At 34.7% G+C, this 25790-nt stretch overlaps 1 long non-coding RNA gene across 1 annotated transcript; it reads right to left on the reverse strand.

Annotated features, from left to right (window-relative positions):
- Positions 1 to 1656: 1656 nt before the first annotated feature.
- LOC127539342 (uncharacterized) lies at positions 1657 to 24991 on the reverse strand. The gene is made up of 2 exons (XR_007947908.1): positions 24725 to 24991; positions 1657 to 1957 (listed from the first exon to the last, which is right to left on the reverse strand). It is a non-coding gene; the product is annotated as an uncharacterized LOC127539342 (long non-coding RNA).
- Between the last annotated feature and the right edge of the window lie 799 nt (positions 24992 to 25790).

Genomic DNA, 25790 nt, shown 5'->3' on the forward strand with positions numbered 1-25790 from the left:
TAAATTTAGCCTTAAACATTTACTAGCTGTGTGACTGTTGGCAAGTCATTTAACCCTATTTGCCTCAGTTTCCTTCTCTGTAAAATAAGCTGGAGAAGGAAATGGCAAATCCCTTCAGTATTTTTACCAAGAAAACTTTAAATGGGGTCACAGAAAGTCAGACAGCACTGAAATGACTGAACAAGAAAAACAATATGGGGATAAAATATTTACACAGTCTATCATGCATAGTTGTTGGGAGAAAAAAATTAGTAAGCAGTAAAAACACTCTACAAATATTGAGTATTAATATTGTCCTTTTTTGGACTTCCTGATTAAAGTGGTGTGTGGAACTTCCAGTGTGAAAATTTTCCTTCACTGACATACCTGGGCCACTAAATCCCAGATGGAAAAATAAAGATTCTTAGAACACTGAGAAGTTAAATGAATAACCTATGATGAAATTGCTAGCATGTGTTAGAGGCAAGACTTGAACCCTGGTCTTTCTGTGACTTTGACAGCTGGCCCTGTATCCACTATGTCACACTACTTCTCTCATTTTTGAGATACATACAAATTAATGTCTTCCCCTCAAGATTTCTGTAGGCTCCTGACTAGTAAGGAGGCAGGATTTTAGAGGTTGCAAATAGCTCAGCACTGCCTTCCAGTTTCCCTTTTCTACACTGGCTTTTAAGTTCATCCTTTGCACATGGCTGAATAAAATAGATTGAATGAAATGACTTCCATTATTCAGTCTTGATCCACTTCATTGAGAAAGAAAAGAATGAATTGGAAATAGTGCTCATTTTTTTTAAAGGCAATTCGTGCTCACATTTTTCTGATTTCTACAAAGCACAAGGTCAATGAGAACCACAGATATTGAAGATTCAGACAAATGTCTTTGAGGTTGGATGTTTATGTTTGGATAACCGTAGGACACCATCCTAAATCACATTTCTTTGGGCTCCACTCAGAGATTTGAGTGAATGTGATCCTAAAACAACATTGTTAGGCTGATATAACTTTTCAAAAGTCATTTGAACAAATTCAAGTGATGTCATGCCAATGGCCTGAGTTTTCAGGACAGCAGGTCCAACCTCATTCTCTTCTTTCTGAGGTTACCTTCCACTTAAAACATATATATTTTGCTCTACATATGGTCTTATCCCATTAGAAATTGACTTTGCTAAGTGATATTATTCCTTTGAGTCAATATTAAGTCTTGAGGATGATTTCTGTATCTTATAAGAAAAAAATAGCCTATTGTACTTGAAAATAAAGGTTAGAATATCATCCCCATCACCAAAAACCTCAAGGGTAGGACTGGCTTTCATTTTGACTTTGTATAGATCTAGTGGTGTTATTGCTGGATTAAAGGATATGAACAGTTTGATTGCTCTCTAAAATGGTTGAATCAGTATATAACTCCACCAACAGTGCCTTAGTGTCCCAATTTCCTCATTTCATCTCCAACATTATTATTTTCCTTTTTTTGTCATATTATTCAATCTAGTAAGTGTGAGGAAGTAACTCAGAGTGATTTTAATTTTAATTTTTTCTAATTAAAAGTGATTTAGAGCATTTCTTCATATGCATGTTAAGGACCATGTCTAAGTGTGAAGGGGCAGGGCAGTTCCCCAAAAGTTCCCACAGCTGTGAATCATAACACCTCTGAAGGAATTGCAAATCTGCCTTTAATGACTCAGATGCTGCTTGTGAATTGGGAATGAAATAAACTAGAGGCAGAGGGAAGAGGAGAGAGGTGAGAGAATGCAACCGTCTCTCAGTTTCCTTGTATTGTTATCATCCTTTCACACGAAGGGATCTATTCTGCTCATCAGAATTAGATCCTCAGCAGTCACTAGCAGATGGTGCCCATAACAAATGGTGCCTGAACAGGGACACTAGAAACAAAGAAGCAGCAGTGCTTGAGAGCTGTTTGTGAGTAGGATTTTCCCAGGAGAGTTCTTTCAGTAACCTGTGGGGAAGGAAAAGAAGAGACCCTGTAAGAGGGCTGAGCCAGGGACTTATGGAGATCTACGAAAAACGAATAGTCCTCTTCTCGGTCAGAAAGTTTGCCTCCATGACATCTCACAAGATTCAACACCTGCTGTAGGTGAGATGCAACCTTCTAGAGGAATAGAATGGAAAAGACTTTGATAGTGCTGTTTGTATTCCTCAGCTTGTGGAGTCAGATAACAGCCACTTCACAGTATTGGACAAACTTACTGACCATGCTATTGGGGGAAAAATAATCGTGTTCCCATAAAACAAAAAACAGGGAATTGTTAAGGACCATACCTAAGTGTGAAGGGGCAGGTCAATTCTCCAAAAGCCCCGACAGCTATGAATCATAACAACCCTGAAAGACTTGCAAATCAGTCTTTACTGACTTAGATGTTGCTTGTGAATTGGAAATGAAATAAATTGGAGGGAAGAGGGAAGAGGAGAGAGGTCAGAGAATGCAACTGCCTCTCAGTCCCTTGTCCTCCTCTCACATGAAGGGATCTAGTCTGCTGGTCAGAATTAGATCCCCAGCAGCCACTAGCAGATGATGCCTATAACATATGCATATAGATAATGTTGATTTCTTCATCTAAAAAACTGTGCATGTTCTTTTACCATTTCTCAACTGGGCAATGGCTTGTATTCTTATGAATGTGACTCTGTTCTTTATATATTTGAGAAATGAGACTTTTATCAGAAACATTTGCTGTAAAGATTGTTCCCCAACTTTCTGCTTTTTTTTTCTAATCTTGGTTTAATTGATTTTTTGTGCAAAAGATTTTTAATTTAAAATAATCAGAATTGTCTATTTTACATTTTATAATCTCTCTCTCTCTCTCTCTCTCTCTCTCTCTTTCTCTCTCTCTCTCTCTTTCGTCATGAATCTATAATTCACTCAACCTCTTCTTTGAGAATTTGGATGCTATACCACTTGGTGGGTATATATTGAGTGTTGATATTACTTGGTACCTTTTATAGCAAGTTGTAATTTCTTTCCTTATCTCTTTTAACTCCTTCTATTTTTGCTTTTTCTTTGAGATCAAGATTGCCACCCCTGCATTCTTTTTACTTTAGTTGAAACATAATAGATTCTGTTCAGTCCCTTATCTTTCTTCTGTGAGTGTCTCTCTGCTTTAAGTGTCTCTTTCTGTCAACAACATTGTTAGATTCTGATTTTTGGTCTACTCTTTTTTATGTTTTATGTTTTATGGAAGAATTCATCCCATTCAGATTCACTATGTCATGATCGCTAACTATATATTTCCCTCCATCCTATTTTTTCTCTTTTTTCACCCTTTCCTATCTCTCCAGTGTTTTCTTGATAATTTCTTGAAAGAAGCTGTCTAGGTCTTCCATTTATTAATGGTATTCAGGTAGTCCAATGATTCTGACATTATCTGTCCTAGATCTATTTTCCAGGTCTGTTGTTTTTTCCAATGAGGTATTTTACATTTTCTTCTAGTTTTTTATTCTTTTAAATTTATTTGATTAATTCTTGATGCCTTATAGAGTCATTAACTTCCATTTGTTCAATTCTAACTTTTAAAGAATTGTTTTCCTCAATTAGCTTTTGTAAATTCCTTTTCCATTTAACCAATTGTACTCTTTAAGAAGTTGTTTTCTTCAGAGGATTATTGAATCTCCTTTTTCATTTGTCCCTTTCTACTTTTTAAGACAAGATAGATGAATACATGGAACTCCAAGGGTTTTTTGCCCCAAGAGACCCATAAATGATTCCTAGAGTTGGGAAGGAGTATCTTCCTTCCTCTCCTTAACCCTCCATAGCTCCAAAGCAAAGGTAGAAAGAAAGGAAAAAAAAAACTAAAAAAAAAAATGGTCAGTATATTCTTTCAGTTCCCTTTTCTGGGAAAAGAGGATCTGATCTTTAGAAAGAGGATGTGGCTTTTGAAAAGAGGATATGGTCTTTCAAAAGCATCTGACCCAGATGAATTGGGGTATCACCAGGACTTCTCTTTTCTTTTATTTATATTTCAAAGAGAGGCAGTCTGGTCTATCAACTTTGTTACTGTGGAGCCTGAGGCTGAGGCTGAGTCTGGTGGATCCCTTGAAATTGGGAGTTTGGAGCTGCAGTAAAATAATCTGCATTAAGTCTGGCACCAATATGGTGACCCTCTAGGACTGGAAGGCTACTAAAGTAGATAAGGATGGTCAGATCTTTCCAGGTTGGAAGATAGCAGATAAACCTTCTTTGCTAATAATCAGGTTTTCCTTTAGAAATATTGTGATTAATGAATAGAGTCTTAGTGAGGGCAGTTAAGTGGCACAATGGACAAAAGCACCAAGCTCAGAACCAGGAAACCTGAGCTCAAATCTGGCACTAGTACTAGCTCTGTGATCCTGAGCAAGTCACTTAACTCTGTTTTCCTCATCTGTAAAATGATCTGGAGAAAGAAGATACTCCAGTATCTTGCCAAGAAAACCCCAAATGCCATCAAGAAGAGAACAATTAGATCAAGAAGAAAAAATGAACTAGAGCTGGTTTTCCTCTGACTTTAACTAATAATCTTTACTAAGACTTCGGCTGATTATAGGTATGAGATGACAGTTTGTGTTCACTGGACAAACTCTGAGACCCAGTATTCTTTCAGGCAGGGACTCCACTCTGGAAACGGAGATTGTGAGTCCCTGTGACATAGTGGAAAGCATCCTGGCTCTGAAATTAGAAGACCCGAGTTTGAATCCTACCTTTGACATTTGCTTTCTGCACAATGAGAGACAAGTCACTTAATCTTCCTAGGCCTGATTTTCTTCTCCATTAAAAGAGGAAATTAGATTATTATTAGATATTATTAGATGTTATTAGATATCTTCTAAGTTTCCTTTCAGTGTTAATTCTATAATGCTATGTCAAGGAAGAACTGGGAAGAGGAAAATGACTTAAAGCAGCAGCATAAAAGAAGAAAATGGAAGGAAGAATTGTTAAGGCTTGAGAGAGTCAAACACAGAAACAGAAGTAAGAGAAGCAGGGCTAATAAGCCTCAGACCATATTTTAAAGCAATAATAATTTTTTAAAATATTACTTATAAAGCGAAAAAAGAAATCCTTGCAACAAGTTATATGAACAAGATAGGATTAGAGGCTGAACTAGGAATTTCACTAGTGTTGGACCAGGACTGTTGTATGACTCAAATGAAGTAATGGATGAAAAACACTTTTCAAATCTTACAAGGCTATACAATTACCTGTTATTATTAGCCCACAGACAGGAGTCCTCCAATCTAACAACAACCTTATTCCCTGAGTTTTCTATGGCACTTCTGCTGACCTAAACCAATGGTTTCTAGAGTAGTACAGGAATGTGCTAATAGACAAGTTAACAACAAGAGTTTTCTGGAGGAACAAATTGAATGCATCCACACTTTTAAGCTTAATTTGCAATACAAACAGCTTCTTGAATCTAATCAATCAACAAAATAGTAAACTAAGGCCTTTCAAAAAAGGCCTTAGTTTAAGGCCTGAACTAACCCCTTTTAGGGGTTAAAAATTGGATTTTTTTTATGAATGGTCAGTTAACAATCCTAAATAATATATGGTACCCTTTGATTTAGTTCAACAGGCTATACTAACAAAGATGAATTCTTCCTCTGTCTCCTGTAATTAGTTATATACATTCTCATTAAGAAATATCCTTTTTGTTTTCTTTTCTTTAACTAGTTGCACTGTAAGAAGTAGCTATTTTTTCCCTTTCTTCATCTCATATAATGTACAAATAATATATTGTTCTTTTTAGTCATTTTTCAGACATATCTACCGCTTTGTGACTCTGCTTTAAGTTTACTTGGCAAAGATAGAGGAATTGTTTGTTATTTTTATGTCACCTAGCAACCCTCCACATATTACTAGACAAATTGTAAAGAATATATGTGTCCTTCCATTTGCTGGTGGAATGTATCTCCATCTGAATGAACAAGCTTCCATAATCCTATCTCTATGTATGCTAAATAGTTTATTGGACTCAGGAAGAATTTACAACAGTACTGATGGCAAACTCCAATGTTTACCCTGAAAATTTAACAATGGGCTCAAGTTGGTTTTGTGAATGAAATTGATAAAGACAGGAAACAAAGTCTAGCTAGCAATTACCAACAAATAGGATCCAAGGCTCCTTATAAGTCAGGAATGCCATTTGGAAGTTAATAAAGTATGATTATAATCAATAATGGAAAACATAAAAGAGGAATGAAAATTACAAAGTCATGGGCATTATTAAAGGAGGGAAATGAGAATTAGAAATTAAGGAATTAGTCTGTTTATATAATCTTAAGCAACAATTATCTCTTTTCACTAATCAGCAGAGATATTACAAAATTTTTTGATTAGTGGAATATTTTATAGCAACATCTTAGGATAACTTATGTAAATTTCTCTGAAACAGAAGTAACGATTCTGACAGGAATAGGGAACTCTAAATGAGGAACTATTCTCAGAATTATATCAACAAAGTTTTTACAGTAATACAGATTAATATAAGAAGATAGCTCACAAAATGGGGAACAATAACAAGATGGAGTCTAATGATTAATTGAATAATCAATGTAAATTAAATTTAGATTTCATACTGGCAGGTACTAGGTAGCTCTAGTACACTCTTATATCTATGCCACAAAAAAGGTTAAGAATCTTTGTCATAAAGAGATCTAACTCAGTTTCAATTGAAAAATGATGGACAGAAGCAGCTGCACCCAAAGAAAGAACACTGGGAAATGAATGTAAACTGTTTGCATTTTTGTTTTTCTTCCCGGGTTATTTTTACCTTCTGAATCCAATTCTTCCTGTGCAACAAGAGAACTGTTTGGTTCTGCACACACATATTGTATCTAGGATAAACTGTTACATATTTAACATGTATAGGACTGCTTGCCATCTAGGGGAGGGGGTGGAAGGAGGGAGGGGAAAAATCAGAACAGAAGTGAGTGCAAGGGATAATGTTGTAAAAAATTACCCAGGCATGGGTTCTGTCAATAAAAAGTTATAATTATGAAAAAAAAGAATTCTTGTTATAGAGGTAATTTGGAGCCACTGAGGGGTCTCTGGCAAGAGAGTAACATAATAATCAGATTTGTGCTTTAGAAAGATTATTTTGGCAGTTAGGTAAGGAGGGAATAGAAGCTGGGAATCTAATTAGGATGCTGTGGTAGTAGTTGAGTTGAGAGGTGATGAGAGTCTGAACATCCCCATCCTTGTTTCTTTTGGTATTCTGCTGAATGAGGCCCCTGTAGTATATTGGCTTGTATACGCTCCTTCTAAAGGCACACTTCCAGAATCAAAAATTGGGATTCATGATGAAACTTGTGTTTTTGCAACACCCTCTCCCCCCCCCCCCAAAAGCATATTTTCTTTTCCTGATAGTTCCTCTGGAGCTATGTACCGATATTTTAATATTATAGCTCCTTCTATCCTCTCCCTTCTAGACTTCCAGCCCCATACCCAAATTCTTAATCCTCCAGTGTGCAGACCTGAACCAGAGATTAGGAGGGGCATAATTCAATTTATCAGAAATAGGAGGAGTCATTAAAATTGCTATGGCCTCCAGAGAGTCAAAAAATGGATTACAATTGGTGTGTACTGCTTTGGGGCAGACATTAATGAAACTTCTGGCATAGATGTCTGAGAGTATAATGTTGGCTAAAGATATGATCCATTGTCTTATTGCAAGAGAACAGAAAGAAGGAAAATGTGTCACCAAAAAAGCTTAAAAAATTTGGTGAGGCAATTTAAGTTCATTTTTACTAGCCTGATGCTGTTTATCTGGGTCCAAGGCAAAGATATTCAGTATGAAGACAGGATGGTAAACATCCAACTGAAAAGCGAAAAAATCTGCCAAATATAGCCAAATTTCAAGATTTTGACATTGCATAGACAACCTTCTAGACGATGTGTGGTGTTTTTCTTTTTTAAAATAATATAATGGTTCTCTCTGGGAGCAGGTTTCTCAGGGAGGTTTTCTGGAGGTAGCCTTAGTTTCAGTTAATAAGTAATAATCACCCAAATGCAGCCAGGTGCTAAAAGTTCAGATCTTTTACTGTCTCCAATATAGCCCGGTTAGTTTTTCTTAGAGGCCTCTCTCTCTGCTTGGTTCCAAGAGCTCTTGCAGCTTTGTCCTTTGCTTCTGCCTCTCTTTCTTCAGCCTCCAATTCAGCTGAACTCCTCCAGAGAGCCTCTGTCTGTTTCTTATATATAATCTCTTCTGAGAGAGTGGGATTATGGGTTTCTTCCAGAGTGCTCTCTGGCCCCGAGAGCTTCAAGGGAGGTGTGAACTCGGATATCTCATACTAAACCCTGAAATCTCACAAACATGTGAACTCCAATGAGTAAAGGTGTGAACACAAGCATTGTTTCTCAGTTCCACTTAGTACCTTGTTTCTTCTGACCCATAATATCCCCTTGTAGGATCAGATCAATCATACTATGATTAAATTACCATGCTAAATTAGATAATTATTGTCTCTATCAACTCTAATGACTTAACAATTTGTAAAGATTCCAACATTGATGAGAGGAAAAGTATTATTTATATGTTCTCTTTACCAGTTTTCTTCCCTCAGGTTCCCCAAAGAAGTTTCAGTCACTATAAAAATCTTCATTTTGGAGCAATTTGGAGTTATCAAACTGGGCATACCCTTTGATCCAACAGCGTTACTTCTGGGCTTATATCTCAAAGAGATACTAAAGAAGGGGAAGGGACCTGTATGAGTAAGAATGTTTGTGGCAGCCCTCTTTGTAGTGGCCAGAAACTGGAAACTGAGTGGATGCCCATCAATTGGAGAATGGCTGAATAAATTGTGATATATGAATATTATGAAATATTATCGTTTGGTAAGAAAGGACCAACAGAATGATTTCAGAAAGGCCTGGAGAGACTTACACGAACTCATGCTGAGTGAAATGAGCAGGGGCAGGAGATCATTATGTACTTCAACAACAATACTAAATGATGATCAATTCTGATGGACGTGGCCATCTTCAGCAATGAGATGAACCAAATCAATTACAATAGAGCAGTAATGAACTGAATCAGCTACACCCAGGGAAAGAACTCTGGGAGATGACTATGAACTACTATGAATTCCCAATCCCTTTATTTTTGTCTGCCTGCATTTTTGATTTCCTTCACAAGCTGATTGTACCCTATTTCAAAGTCTGATTCTTTTTGTACAGTAAAATAACTATATGAACATGTATACATATATTGTACTTAACTTATACTTTAATATATATAACATGTATTGGTCAACCTGCCATCTGGGAAAGGGGGTGGGGGAATGAGGGGAAAAATTGGAATAAAAGATTTTGCAACTGTCAATGCTGAAAAATTACCCATGCATATATCTTGTAAATAAAAAGCTATATTTAAAAAAAAAGAAAAAGAAAAACTGCTGAATTAAAGAGATCACAATTTGATAACTTTTTGGGCATATCCAAATTGCTCTCCAGAATGGTTGGATCAGTCCACAATTCCACCAACAATGTATTAGTGTTTAGAAAACAAAGTTGTATGAAAATGAAATGTTAAAAACTATCTTTACATGTATTTGGAAAAATAAAATACTATTGAAAAATGTTTTATTGATGTCTTTGTCTTTACATAAAAGTCAACCCACCATGTTCATAATAACTAGTGTTTATATAATACTTTTAAGGTTTTCAAAGTACAAGTATTATCTAATTTGATCATTCTAACAACCCTAGGAAATAAATGCTATTATGACCATTATTTTAGAAATGAGGAAGCTGAAGCCATAAGAGGTAAACTGACTTATACAGGCTCACTTAGTTAAGTGCCTGAGGTTGGATTCAAATTCAATTTGTTCTTACTCTTAGATTAATCCACTAGATCAACTAGCTTGCCCTTTCCTCCTGTGTGACCCAATAAAATTTAAAATAAAAACCTCAATATAGTGATTACATTTCTTTCTCTATATATGAATATATAATAGATATTTCTGTCTTATTAATCTTCTCTTTCTTTACCATGACAGCAGAAATATATTTCTTTTTTTTAAATTTTTAAATAACTTTTTATTGATAGAACCCATGCCAGGGTAATTTTTTTTTACAACATTATCCCTTGCACTCACTTCTGTTCTGATTTTTCCCCTCCCTTCCTCCACCCCCTCCCCCAGATGGCAAGCAGTCCTATACATGTTAAATAGGTTACAATATATCCTAGATACAATATATATGTGCAAAACTGAACAGTTCTCTTGTTGCACAGGGAGAATTGGATTCAGAAGGTATAAATAACCTGGGAAGAAAAACAAAAATGCAAGCAGTTTATATTCATTTCCCAGTGTTCTTTCTTTGGGTGTAGCTGCTTCTCTCCATCCTTGATCAATTGAAATTGAATTAGCTTTCTTTATCAAAAAGATCCACTTCCATCAGAATACATCCTCATACAGTATCGTTGTTGAGATATATAATGATCTCCTGGTTCTGCTCATTTCACTTAGCGTCAGTTCGTGTAAGTCTTACCAGTCCTCTCTGTATTCATCCTGCTGGTCACTTCTTACAGAACAATAATATTCCGTAACATTCATTCTCCAATTGATGGGCATCCATTCATTTTCCAGCTTCTAGCCACTACAAACAGGGCTGCCACAAACATTTTGGAACATACAGGTCCCTTTCCCTTCTTTAGTATCTCTTTGGGATATAAGCCCAGTAGAAACACTGTTGGATGAAAGGGTATGCACAGTTTGATAACTTTTTGAGCATAGTTCCAAATTGCTCTCCAGAATGGCTGGATGTGTTCAAAATTCCACCAACAATGTATCAGTGTCCCTGTTTTCCCACATCCCCTCCAACATTCCACATTATTTTTCCCTGTCATTCTAGCCAATCTGACAGGTATGTAGTGGTATATCAGAGTTGTCTTAATTTGCATTTCTCTGATTAATAATGATTTGGAGCATATTTTCATATGGCTATAAATAGTTTTAATTTCTTCATCTGAGAATTGTCTGTTCATATCCTTTGACCATTTATCAATTGGAGAATGGCTTGATTTCTTATAAATTACAGTCAAATCTCTATATATATTGGAAAGGAGGCTTTTATCAGAACCTTTGACTATAAAAATGTTTTCCCAGTTTATTGTTTCCCTTCAAATTTTGTCTGCATTAGTTTTGTTTCTACAAAAACTTTTCAATTTGATATAATCAAAATTTTCTATTTTGTGGTCAATAGTGATCTCTAGTTCTTCTTTGGTCATAAATTCCTTCCTCTTCCACAGGTCTGAGAGGTAAACTATTCTATGCTCTTCCAATTTATTTATAATCTCATTCTTTATGCCTAGGTCATGAACCCATTTTGACCTTATCTTGATGCATGGTGTTATGTGTGGGTCAATGCCTAGTTTCTGCCATACTAATTTCCAATTTTCCCAGCAATTTTTGTCAAATAATGCATTCTTATCCCCAAAACTGGGGTCTTTGGGTTTATCAAATACTAGATTATTAAAGTTATTGGCTGTTTTATCCTTTGAACCTAACCTATTTCATTGATCAATGAGTCTATTTCTTAGCCAATACCAGATGGTTTTAGTAACTGCTCTTTATAATATAATTTTAGATCTGGTACAGGTAGGCTACCTTCATTTGATTTTTTTTTCATTAATTCCCTTGAAATTCTTGACCTATTGTTTTTCCATATGAACTTTGTTGTTATTTTTTCTAGGTCATCAAAATAGTTTTTTTGGGAGTCTGATTGGTATAGCACTAAATAAATAGATTAGTTTAGGTAGTATTGTCATCTTTATTATATTTGCTCTCCCAATCCAAGAGCATTTAATATTTTTCCAGTTGGTTAGATCAGACTTAATTTGTGTGGAAAGTGTTTTATAGTTTTGCTCACATAGTTCCTGATTCTCCCTTGGCAGATAGATTCCTAAATATTTTATACAATCAGTAGTTACTTTAAATGGAATTTCTCTTTGGAACTCTAACTGTTGGGTTTTGTTAGTGATATATAAGTATGCTGATGACTTATGTGGGTTTATTTTGTATCCTGCAACTTTGCTAAAGGTGTGGATTGTTTCTAATAACTTTTTAGTAGAATCTCTGGGCTTCTCTAAATATACCATCATATCATCAGCCAAGAGTGATAATTTGGTTTCCTCATTGCCTATTCTTATTCCTTTAATCTCTTTCTCAACTCTTATTGCCAAAGCTAGCATTTCTAATACAATATTAAATAGTAAATGTGATAGTGGGCAACTTTGTTTCACTCCTGATCTTATTGGGAATGGTTACACTTTGTCCCTGTTACATATGATGCTTACTGCTGGTTTTAAATAGATGCTACTGATTATTTTAAGGAAAAGTCCATTTATTCCTATACTCTCAAGAGTTTTTAATAGGAATGGATGTTGGATTTTATCAAATGCTTTTTCTGCATCTATTGAGATGATCATATGGTTTTTGTTAATTTGATTATTAACATGGCCAATTATACTGATAGTTTTCCTAATATTGAACCAGCCCTGCATTCCTGGTATAAATCCTGCTTGATCGTGGTGTATTATCCTGGGGATGATTTTCTGTAGTCTTTTTTGCTAATATCTTATTTAAGATTTTAACATCAATATTCATTAGGGAGATTTGTCTATAATTTTCTTTCTCTGTTTTCAACCTACTTGATTTAGGTATCAGTACTATGTCTGTATCATAAAAGGAATTTGGTAGGACCCCTTCATTCCCTGTTTTTTCAAATAGTTTATAAAGCATTGGTGCTAATTGTTCTTTGAATGTTTGGTAGAAATCACATGTAAATCCATCTGGTCCTGGGGATTTTTTTTTTTTTTTAGGGAGTTGATTAGTAGCTTGTTCTATTTCTTTTTCTGAAATGGAACTATTTAAGCAATTTACTTCCTCCTCTGATAATCTGGGAAGCCTATATTTTTGGAGGTAGTCATCCATTTCGCTTAGGTTATCAAATTTATTGGCATAAAGTTGGGCAAAGTAACACCTTATTATTTCTTTAATTTCCTTTTCATTAGTGGAAAGTTCTCCCTTTTCATTTTTAAGACTACTAATTTGATTTTTCTCTCTCCTTTTTCTAATCAGATTTACCAAAGGTTTATCAATTTTATTGGTTTTTTCATAAAACCAACTCTTAGTTTTATTTATTAGTTCAATAGCTTTTTTACTTTCTATATTATTAATTTCTCCTTTTAATTTTAGAATTTCAAGTTTACTAATTGATTGGGGGTTTTTAATTTGGTCTTTTTCTAGTTTTTCAAGTTGCAGACCCAATTCATTGATCTTCTCTTTCTCTATTTTATTCAAGAAGCCTCTAAGGATATAAAATTTCCCCTTATTACCGCTTTGGCTGCATCCCATAAATTTTGGCATGATGTCTCACCATTGTCATTATCTTGAGTGAAATTATTAATTGTGTCTATAATTTGCTGCTTCACCCAATCATTCTTTAAGATGAGATTATTTAGTTTCCAATTACTTTCTGGTCTATTTACACCTAACTTTTTGTTAAATGTAGTTTTTATTGCATTGTGATCTGAAAAGAAAGCATTTACTATTTCTGCCTTCCTGCATTTAATTTTGAGGTCTTTATGTCCTAATATATGGTCAATTTTTGTGTAGGTTCCATGAACTGCTGAGAAGCAAGTATACTCCTTTCTGTCACCATTCAGTTTTTTCCAGAGATCTATCACACCTAATTTTTCTAATATTCTATTTACCTCTTTAATTTCTTTCTCATTTATTTTGTGATTTGATTTCTCTAAATCTGAGAGTGCAAGATTAAGATCTCCCACATTATAGTTTTGCTGTCTATTTTTTCTCACAATTCTCTTACCTTCTCCTTTAGGAAGTTAGATGCTATACCACTTGGTGCATATATGTTTAATACTGATATTGCTTCATTGTCTATAGTACCCTTTAGCAAGATATAGTTTCCTTCCTTAGCTCTTTTAATTAGATCAATTTTTGCTTTTGCTTGATCTGAGATAAGGAGGGCTACCCCTGCTTTTTTTGACTATAATAGATTCTGCTCCAGACTTTTACCTTTACTCTGTATATATCTCCTTGTTTTAAATGTGTTTTCTGTAAACAACATATTGTAGGGTTTTGACTTTTGATCCAGTCTGCTATCTGCCTCCTCTTTATGGGAGAGTTCATCCCATTCACATTTATGGTTAAAATTACTAATTCTGTATTTCTTGCCATCCTAATATCCCCAGATTATACTTTTCTTTTTCTTGCCCTCCTTCCCTTCTTCCCTAGTATTAAACTTATTGGTCCTACTTGCGTCATGCAGCTCTCCCTCTTTAGTATCCTTCCCTCCTCCCTTTGAATCCCTTTCCCTTTCTTGAACCCTTCCCTTATTACTCTTTTTCCTTTCCCTTTTCTTCTCCTAATTTTTGATGAAATAAGAGAAGATTTTCTGTAAAACAAATATGTCAATTATTTCCTCTTTGAGCCAATTCTGATGAGAGTAGGATTCACACAATGTTCCTCCCCCTCTCTAAGTTCCCTCAGATATGATAGGTTTCCTTTGCTTCATCATCGCATGTAGTTTCCCTCTTTTTATATTCCCTTTTCTCTTTTTCTGACACTATCCCCTTTCCATTTCTACTTCACTTTTTTATGTTATATCATTAAAATCAAATTATACATATTCTTTTTATGTATATCCACAATAGAAATACAGTTCTCAAGAGTTCCTTTTACCTTTTTCTACTTCTCTTGAGTCCTGTTGTTGGAGATCAAATTTTTTTGTTTAAGTCTGGTTTTTTTCCTTAGAAACAAATGGAATTCCTCTATTTCATTAAGTGTCCATCTTCTTCCATGGGAAAAAATACTCAGCTTAGCTGGGTAGTTTATTCTTGGCTGCATTCCAAGTTTTTTTGCCTTTCAGAATATCTGATTCCAGGCCCTTCAATCCCTTAATGTTGAGGCAGCCAGATCTTGTGTGACCCTTATTGTGGCACCTTGGTATTTGAACTCTTTTTTCCTGGCTGCTTGTAAAATTTTTTCTTTAGTCTGAAAATTCTGAAGTTTGGCCACAATATTCCTCGGAGTCTTTATTTTAGGGTCTTTTTCAGAAGGTGTTCGATGAATTCTTTCAATGCCTATTTTACCTTCCAGTTCTATTACTTCTGGTCAGTTCTCTTTGATGATTCCCTGTAAAATAGTATCTAGTCTCTTTTTTCATCATAATTTTTGGGTAGTCCAATGATGCTCAGGTTATCTCTCCTAGATCTATTTTCCAAGTCTGTTGTTTTTCCAAGTAAATATTTGACATTTTTTTCCAATCTTTCTTTTTTTTTTTTTTTTTTTGGTTTTGCTTGACTGATTTTTGATGTCTCAATGAATCAGTCATTTCTATTTGTTCAGTCTGATTTTTAGTGAGTTATTTTCTTCATTAGCTTTTTTTTTTTACTTCTTTTTGTATATGTCCAATTGTTTTGCGCTATCGAATTTTTTTCCATTTCACTAATTTTTTTTTTTAGTGAGTTCTTTTCTTTTTCCAATTCACAAATTCTGTTTCCCTGCACTTCTTGAGAGTTTTTTACCTTTTCCAATTCACATTTCAAGAAGTTGTTTTCTTTTTCCACTTTATCAAATTTTTCTTTTAGTGAGTTATATGCCTTTTCTGTACTCTCTTGCATATCTTCTCTTTCCTTTCCTCATTTTTCTGCTAGTTCTCTTTTAAGGTTTTTAATAGTCTCTTCTAGAAGAGCCTTTTGTATTGGGGACCAACAATTGTCTGGAGACTGTCTGCTATTAGTTTCTTCAGGCTTGAAAAGCTGTTCTCTTTCTATATAGAAACTATCAGCCGTCCTTTTGATTTTTTTACTCATTTTGTTGAAGCCTTTAGGGTCTGCCTTCAGAGCCAGGAGGTTACCAGCTTCCTCTGCAGAGCAGTGAAAGGTGTATGGATGGGTAGCTGTCCTGCCAGCCAGCTACAAAAAGCAGCAATGTACTGGAGTGCTCAGGTAAAGAGTTCCCCACCCGGGAGTAACTCAGGCCTGCAGGGCTGAGCTAGGAAAGTGCCCTGCAAAGAACCCCCCTCTGTGTGAGATAATGTCTGCCCTAGGGCTAGATGCTGAGCAGTGAGAGTTTCACTATCCCAAGCCAAAGCCTGCCTTGGGGCTGTGGGTATTAGCAGTTGAGCAGTGAATAGATTTGCAGGGACCGGAAGTGTCTGCCCGGGAAGCACAGTCTGCTGGGGAAATTCTATTGCCCCAAGCCAAGCCCCTCACTGTGCTGATTAGAGCTGCCCAGGCTGTTCCCCCCTGTTGTGCAGATTTGCAACTGCCCCTGCAAAAGCCCCAAACTGCAGGCTATGGCTGCAGGGCTATGTTACAGTCTGCCTGAGTCAATTCCAGGTTTGGGTGATTACAGCCAGATCTCATTAGGTTTTGGCGTTTTTTAGAGTCCCCTCTGTTTTAGGCTTTAATTTCTCTGCCAGTTTACTGCTTTGTAGTCAAGGCAGAGAAGTTAGCCTATAGCCCAGAGTCATAATTTCTCTAGCCACAGAGATCGCCCCACCCCTGGTCTGCTCAGGACGCTAGTCTCTTGCTGCCTGTGCTAGTCTGTTCCTGGCCCCTCAGGACAAACCTTTCCTGGCGATCTTCCACAATGACTTCAGCTAGTAAGTTGTAGTGCTTCTAATCTTCATGAATTTAAGCAGTGAAGAGCTGTATTTGAGGTTGAATTAAATAGTTGGTTATGAGGGGAATGAGAGGAGCTTAGAAAGTCATGTGTGCCTTCTCCACCATCTTGGCTCTGCCCCCGGAACCCAGAAATATATTTCATTATCTATTCAAGACTTCTTTGTTTCCCCTTAATACTTAAAATCCAACTCCCTTTTTGTGACTTTTTTCATTTATAGTTATTTCTTCCACATCACAGTGGGTAGGGTTGTGGTACTTCTATGATCTGGAAAATCCATGTAAAGTTTTTTGGTCCTCCCTTTGTACCAGAGAAGTCTGAATTCTTTCTTTTATGAGGTATTTACAGTAAGCTATTGTAAAATTCAGGTTAAGAATTTGATTATATTTTAACTTAAAAAAAAGATATTGTGTGTATGGTATAAAAAGATAAAATATATTGATACTACACAATACTACATATATATAATGCATTTCTGAGTTTCTCAACTATTTCTGTGTCATCTGCTGACCTTTGTGTGTTGTCTGTGGCTTCCACAAAACTATCTCAAAGTTCTCATTGGAGAAAGTTGCAATGTGGAAGGGACAATTATACATTGTCACAATTGTGTGTGTTATATTCTTATTTCATTCTGCAACAATTCATACAAATATTTTCATGATTTTCAGAATTCTTCATATGTTATACTATAATTTACTATAAGCTAATAGAATTGGAATAAATTCTGACACAACAGTTTATCAGCAAAGACACACAGTTTGCCACAAATCAGATCTTCAACTCTTCAGTAAGCAAAAAAGGTCACTCATGGAGTTTACAAGACTTAGAGTTTAGGGAAGTAAAAAACAGAGCCAAATATAGGCAGCACATAGGATCAAATCATCTAGCTTCTAATAGTGGAGAACATGAGAGTTTCTTATTGTCTCACTGAATTGCTGATTGGTTGTTGTCTTTCTGTATCCTATAAAGATGGCTAGTCTTATAGAGATAACAGATTTCCTTGATATAAAACAGAACAGTGATTTACAGGAAGACTAAATTTATGAACTTAACTCAGAGACAAAAATATATGACTTAATTACATAAAGTGTCAGCAGATACAGAAAGAAATCAATCACAAAATAAAATTAATAGAAAAATCAACTTAATTTTTTTCAGTTTCTCAATGGACACTCATTTTGTTTCCAATTCTTAGGAATTGGAAGTAATTCTACTATGAGTTTCCTGGTATATATTCAACTGTTGTTTCTGTTTTGTGGTCTTTGCCTAATAGTAAGATCACTATGCCAAAGAGTTTATTTGTACAAACCTGAATTGATATCCAGAATGGTTTGTCTACTTCATAGCTCCATAGCAAGCATATTTATATGCTTGCTTTCCCACAACCCAATTGACTACCTTTGCTTCCGTGTTCGCCAGTCTGCATGGTGAAATCTCAAAGACATGAATTTTCATTTGTCTTACTATTAATGTTATTATTTTAATATGGTCATTATTAGTTTGCTTAAAAAACATTTGTTCTAATCGTGAATATTGAGTAGATAAGGAACCAAAAAGGTCATAAGCCTTCAAGGATCACAAGTCAAGTAGCTTATTAGTCATAGTTATGCAGGTGTGTGTCTTTTTGTATAATGTAATTCTCATAGTAGAATTACTTCCAATTCCTAATAATTGGAAACAAAATGAGTGTCCATTGAGAAACTGAAAAAAATTAAGTTGATTTTTCTATTAATTTTATTTTGTGATTGATTTCTTTCTGTATCTGCTGACACTTTATGTAATTAAGTCATATATTTTTGTCTCTGAGTTAAGTTCATAAATTTAGTCTTCCTGTAAATCACTGTTCTGTTTTATATCAAGGAAATCTGTTATCTCTATAAGACTAGCCATCTTTATAGGATACAGAAAGACAACAACCAATGACTTTTTGAGTCATATATCAATCAAGACCTTAGGAGTTTAGATATCTGTCTTTGTATTGAATTTCTGTTGCTAAGCTGATTTGTAGGGACTTAGTGGGAGGAAAACTTTTGGATCAATCATTAGTAAGTACCCTCACCTGACTTTCTTTAATAACCATAATGGTATCATGGCTTCCCTGACATACCTGGCCTAGATGAAGTTTGCTAAACTGATTATGACAGCTTTTTATATTTTGCCTAAATGAAGCTGGCTAAATCTTTCATTGGGTACAGAGGAAATTCCTAAAATATAGGTAGACCTATGTGTCTGTCACCTAGGGCCTAGAGATAGGCCAGTCCTCATACATAGTCTTTTTTTTTACCATTTTTCTATTGAGAAGTGTCTCCCTATATTATATATTTGCATCATATTCTAATATATTTTGAATATCAGACTTATCAGTGATATTGAAGCAAATGTTTTCTTACTCTTTCTTTTCTTACTTATTTCTTTTTTATTCTTAATTTTATTCAAACAAGGCTTTTACTATCTTATTCAATTAAGAAAACTAATAACAGTTTTGAAAGATATGTGATCTTTTTCTCTTCTAATCTTTTTATAGCATGACTTTTTATATGTCTATTGCATATATTTTATTGATAAAAACATTTAAAGATATAAAATTTTTTCTAAGAACTGCTTTAGTTTTGCCACATAAATTTTGATATATTATCCCAAGGTTGTCACTTTATTTAATAATATTTTCCATTTCTATGATTTATTCTCTGACCCATTAATTCCTTATAATTAGTTGGTCTCCTATTATTATTAGGGCATAATTCAAAGGATATTTATTAATTTATTATATTTATATTGTATTATATTATATTCTGTGATTAGTCAATGATGTGTTTACTAGTTTTGTTTTTCTGCATTTTTGACAAGGTTTTCAACATTATCTGCATCATGAATCCAACCATTGTTGGTTTTTAAAAATTTATCCGAATCATAAGAGATTTTGCTTCAGCCTTTCATTTCAAGTCTATATGAATATTTATGCTTTAGGTGCATTTTCTTATAAACAATCCATTATTAGATTTTGATTTCTAATCCATCCTGCTATTCTCTTTTTTTATGGATGAGTTCTTCCCATTTATATTCAGAGTTATGATTATCAGTTATGTGTTTTTTTTTATTCTATCTCCCTTTCACCTTTATAAATAAAAAGTGCCTAATACTTTTGATCTATAAAGTAAATGGTCTGTTCAAGCTTTGCTTCTCCTCGGGGAGCTCTACTCTTTCCCCCATTACAGTTTTGCTTTTTTCCTTTCTTTTTAATCTTTCCTTCACACTCTGCCCCAGTGTTGGAATTTTTTTGCTTGTGATTATTTCCTTAAACTTCTCTCTTTCTTTTAAATTTTCCTTTTCCTCTTTCTTTTTTCCTCTACATTTCCCTTTTGAGTTTAATGTATATTGGTTAATTAATATATATACCATATATATATATATGTATATATATATCCTAGATATACCCTATATATATAATATATATACCCTATTCAGAGATGCATGAATAAATTTCCTTTATTCATTACAGATGAAATTGGGATTTATGGAATGATCTTATACTCACCCTTTCCTCATTGTATGAATATATTTCATGTCATGTACCACTATTATATGAAAGTGAGTCACCTTTTCTATCTCCTTTTCATCCCAGTATACACCCCTCTCTCTTCCATTTCTATTTTTTCCTAAGATCATCAGAAAAGAACAAAATTACCCCCAGGTCTTCTATCATATTTATTTATGGCCCTTTAAAATCATTAGGAATCACAGAAGGCATTTGTTTCTCTTCCTCTCATTGTAAACAATCCATTCCCACATATTCCCTTCCAATTAATTAGGCCCATACCTTCTATGGGCCTTTTGACACTTGCATTTCTTTTCAAATTGTCTGCTTAATTCTGGTCTTTTCATTAGGAATAATTAAAAAGATTTATTCATTGAAAATAATACTAATAGTCAAGAATTTCTTATTTATATTATAGCTTTTTATTGACAGAACATATGCATGGGTAATTTTTCAACATTGTTCCTTACAATCACTTATGTTCCAACTTTTCCCTTCCTTTCCTCCACCCTCTCCCCTAGATGGCAGGCAGCCTCATACATGTTAAAATATGTCTTAAATACAATATATGTATACCTAGCAAGAATGTTTGTGGCAGCCCTCTTTGTAGTGACCAGAAACTGGAAACTGAGTGGATACCCATCAATTGGAGAATGACTGAATAAATTGTGGTATATGAATGTTATGGGTCTATAAGAAATGACCAACAGAATGATTTCAGAAAGGCCTGGAGAGACTTATATGAACTGATGTTGAATAAAATGAGTAGGACCAGGAGATCATTATATACTTCAACAACAATGCTATATGTTGATCAATTCTGATGGACATGGCCATCTCCAGCAATGAGATGAACCAATCAGTTCTAATAGAGCAGTAATGAATTGAACCAACTATACCCAAAAAAAGAACTCTGGGAAATGAGTATGAACCACTACATAGAATTCCCAATTCCTCTATTTTTGTCCACCTGCATTTTTTATTTCCTTCACAGGTTAGTTGTACACTATTTCAAAGTCTGATTCTTTTTGTATAGCAAAATAATTGTATGGACATGTATACATATATTGTATTTAACATATACTTTAACATATTTAACATGTATTGGTCAACCTGCCTTCCGGAGGAGGGGAATGGGGGAAAGAAGAGGAAAAATTGGAACAAAAGGTTTTGTAATTGTCAATGCTGAAAAATTACCCATGCATATATCTTGTAAATAAAAAACTATAATAAAAATATGTATAAATATTTGTACAGTTCTCTTGTTACACAAGAAAAATCAGATTCAGAAAGGTAAAAATAACCTGGAAAGAAAAAAAATGCAAATAGTTCGCATTCATTTCCCAGTGTTCTTTCTCTGGGTGTAGCTGCTTCTGTCCATCATTTATCAATTGAAAAGGAGTTAGGTCTCTTTGTCAAAGAAATCCACTTCCATCAGAATACATCCTCATACAGTATCGTTGTTGAAGTGTATAATGATCTCCTGGTTCTGCTCATTTCACTTAGCATCAGTTCATGTAAGTCTCTCCAAGCCTCTCTGTATTGATCCTGCTGGTAATTTCTTACAGAACAATAATATTCCATAACATTCATATACCACAATTTACCCAGCCATTCTCCAATTGATGGGCATCCATTCATTTTCCAGCTTCTAGCCACTACAAACAGGGCTGCCACAAACATTTTTGCCCATACAGGTTCCTTTCCCTTTCTTAATATCTCTTTGGGATATAAGCCCAATAGTAACTAGCAGTCAAGAGTTTCAAGGGAATTAATGAAAAACTCAAATGCAAGTGTCCTAGCTGTACCAAATCTAAAACTATATTATAAAGCAGCGGTTACCAAAACCCATTTGGTATTGGCTAATAAACTAGTTGATCAGTGGAATAAGTTAGATTCACAGGACAAAATAATCAATAACTATAGCAATCTAGTGTTTGACAAATCCAAAGATCCCAGGTTTTGGGATATGAATTCACTATTTGACAAAAACTGCTAGGAAAATTAGAAACTAGTATGGAAAAAACTAGGCATTAACCCACACTTAACACTGTATACCAAGATAAGGTCAAAATGGGTTCATGCTCTAGGCATAAAGAATGAGATTATAAACAAATTAAAAGAACATAGGATTGTTTACCTCTCAGACCTGTGCAAGAGGAAGGAATTTATGACCAAAGAAAAACTAGAGATCATTATTGATCACAAAAGAGAAAATTTTGATTATATTAAATTAAAAAGTTTTTGTACAAACAAAACTAATACAGACAAGATTAGAAGGGAAACAGTAAACTGGGGAAACATTTTTACAGTCAAAAGTTCTGATTTCCAAAATATATAAAGAATTGACTCAAATTTATAAGAAATCAAGCCATTCTCCAATTGATAAATGGTCAAAGGATATGAACAGACAATTTTCAGATGAAGAAATTGAAAATATTTCTAGTCATATAAAAAGGTGTCCCACATCATTATTGATCAGAGAAATGCAAATTAAGACAACTCTGAGATACTACTACACACCCGTCAGATTGGCTAAGATGCCTGGAAAAGATAATGATGATGGAGGGGATGTGGGAAAACTGGGACACTGGCACATTGTTGGTGTAATTGTGAACAGATCCAACAATTATGGAGAGCAATCTGGAATTATGCTCAAAAAGTTATCAAACTGTGCATACCCTTTGATCCAGCAGTGTTACTACTGGGCTTATCCCAAAGCGATCTTAAAGAAGGGAAAGAGACCCGTATGTGCAAAAATGTTTGTGGCAGCCTTTTTTGTAGTGGCTGGAAACTGGGTATTGAATGAATGCCCATGGTCTGGAGAATGATTGAATAAATTGTGGTGTATGAATATTATGGAATATTGTTGTTCTGTGAGAAATGGCCAACAGGATGATTTCAGAGGGGCTTCAAGAGACCTGCATGAACTGATGTTGGGTGGCGTGAGCAGAACCAGGAGATCGTTGTACACTTTAACAACAACTATATGATGATTGATTCTGATGTACATGGCTCTCTTCAGCAATGGGATGATCCAGGCCAGTTCCAGTTGTTCGGTGATGCAGGGAATCAGCTATATCCAGAGAGAGAACACTGGGAAATGAGTGTGGACCACAGCGTAGCATTTCTACTCTTTCTGTTATTGTTTGCTTGCATTTTTGTTTTCCTTCTCAGGTTTTTTAAATCTTTTTTATAGATCCGTTTTTTCTTGTGCAGCAAGATAACTATAAATATGTAAACATACATTGTATTTAATATATACTTTAACATATTTAACACGTATTAGACTACCTGCCATCTAAGGGAGGGGATGGGGGGAAGGAGGGGAAAAGTTGGAACAGAAGGTTTTGCAAGGGTCAATGTTGAAATGCTTATTTTTTGTAAATAAAAAGCTATAATTTTAAAAAAAGAAAAGATAATACTAGCTAGCATCTAGATAGCTCTTTGAGATTTGCAAAATGTTTTACAAAGATAACATCATTTGATCCTCACAAGAGGAGGGAGGTGTGATTATTATCCCCATTTTACATAAAAGTAAACTGAGATAGTGATAATTTATCTGAGACCACATTTGAATTCAGATTTTCCTGCCTATAAATCTGGAGTTCTATATATATTTCCTGCCTATAATTCCATTATATCACCTAGCTGCCTGAGAAAGAATGTTTGTGTTTGAAATCACAACTGCAAGCTAATACTGTTTATGATACTTATCAACATGTGATCTTGGGCAAATCATAACTTTCTTAAAATGCTTCAGTTTCTTCATCTGAAAATGAGCAAAATAATACTTATAACAACAATAACTGGAAATTTATCATCTCAGATTATAACCTACTTCATTATTTTTGTAAGGGAAATAAAAACTTATTCTAAGATTGGATAATGTAGCTGGAAGTTACTTCTATCCCTTTTTCTTTCAGTCTTAAGAAATCCAAAATCTTTAACAACTTACTATAAAGTTAGCTGCTGATCATGCTGAGGCCTTTGAGGGAGCCAAGGTGAGCCAATCTTTGTCTAATCAGGGCTGGATAGATATATGGTTCATTCAATGTATACATTATGCCCATATATTAATTCTCTGTCTAGGACAACAGTCTAACCAGATGAAGAAAACATAGGGAGAAATTAAAAATAAGACACATTCTGGTCAAAGCAATCCAGAGAAAAATAATTGCAAAGCTGATTCCAAATGCATTGCCAAAAAATGACTCATATTTAGAAAAATAAAAATTTCTAAGTCAACTGAGAGAGAAATAGAAGTGTCTAAATAGAGCAGATTCAGAGGGAAGAAAAGAGGAAAAAATTGACTCCTGTACTAGGCATTTAATAAATGCTAGTTGACTCACAAAGGAACATAAACACCAATGAATAGAGGCAGCAATTATGTGATAGAAAGAAGCTGAGGGGTTTCAGCAATTAGGCAAAGGTCCAAGGAAAAGTAGGAGACTGTTAAGGATTTGGCAGCTCAATAAATCATGTGTTTTGTCTGTGATTTATTGCAAATAAGTATCATCAAGAAGGGACTGTGTACAAGCTTACCTGCAGCTTGGTTATGAAGAAGAGAGAAAGTCCGTGGGCACGGATCCTTTTCCTTATGGCAGTGATTCTTTATTTAATTTTGTATAAAGACCATGGGTTGCTGAACTTGGATGGGGAAAAAATTACATCTTTTTTTCCCCCAGTTATTTGGTTTTCTTTATAATCTCGTATGTTTTATTTTATGAATTTAAAAACATTATATTAAAAAAGGCATCTATAAGCTTCATCAGATCACCAGAGTCATACATAAAACACAAAAAATGTTAAGAAAATGTTGATCTGAGTAAAAGCTGACCTGCTCCAGCTGCAGATGTGATGCAGTCATAATTTGGCTCAGGATCCAAGGTTTTGCCCTGTCCCAGTAACTGGGAACATGATCTTAATCTTATTTTTGGGTACATTAGATACCTGAAGAATGGCTTTGACATTAAACATTAACTCTGACATTAAAGAAGAAATGAGAAAAACAAGTGTTATGAAAAATAATTTCGGGAAGCAAGATTGCCCTATAGTTACCTTCTTTGTTAAAAAAACAACAATATGTAACCTTTGGTCTTGCAACTAATAAATGGAGTTCTCCATGAGCTACTTGCCTAACCTAGTTACATTTTTTTTTTTTTTTTTTTTTTACAAAACTGCTATTGCCTTTGTTGCAGATAGCAAGAAAATCTATGCCTTAAGGCAAAGCTTCTTAAACTGTGGGTCATGAACCCATATGGGTTCATATCCCATATAGGGACATGTAACTGAATGTGAATGTCATGAAATTATGATTAATTTCAGTAAATGTTTGATTTGTATACCAATTTTTTTATACCCAGGATAGCATCAAAGTTTCTTGGACAAAAAAATTTGTGAGTAGAAAAAGTTTAAGAAGCCCTTTCATAAGGGACAGTTTTAGTGCAGTGTTGGTCCAATGTTGAGTTGTGCTGATATGTGTGGAAAGTGTTCAGCTACATGAGAAATTAGAAAAAAGGAAGGTTTTTGTTGTGGAGAAAGAGTGGGGATGTTGTTTACTCGGATTTTATTAATGAAAAATCATATTGGAAACCGAAAAACAGTGAGT

The sequence above is a fragment of the Antechinus flavipes genome, chromosome 1, assembly GCF_016432865.1.
Source record: "Antechinus flavipes isolate AdamAnt ecotype Samford, QLD, Australia chromosome 1, AdamAnt_v2, whole genome shotgun sequence".
Lineage (NCBI taxonomy): Eukaryota > Metazoa > Chordata > Mammalia > Dasyuromorphia > Dasyuridae > Antechinus > Antechinus flavipes.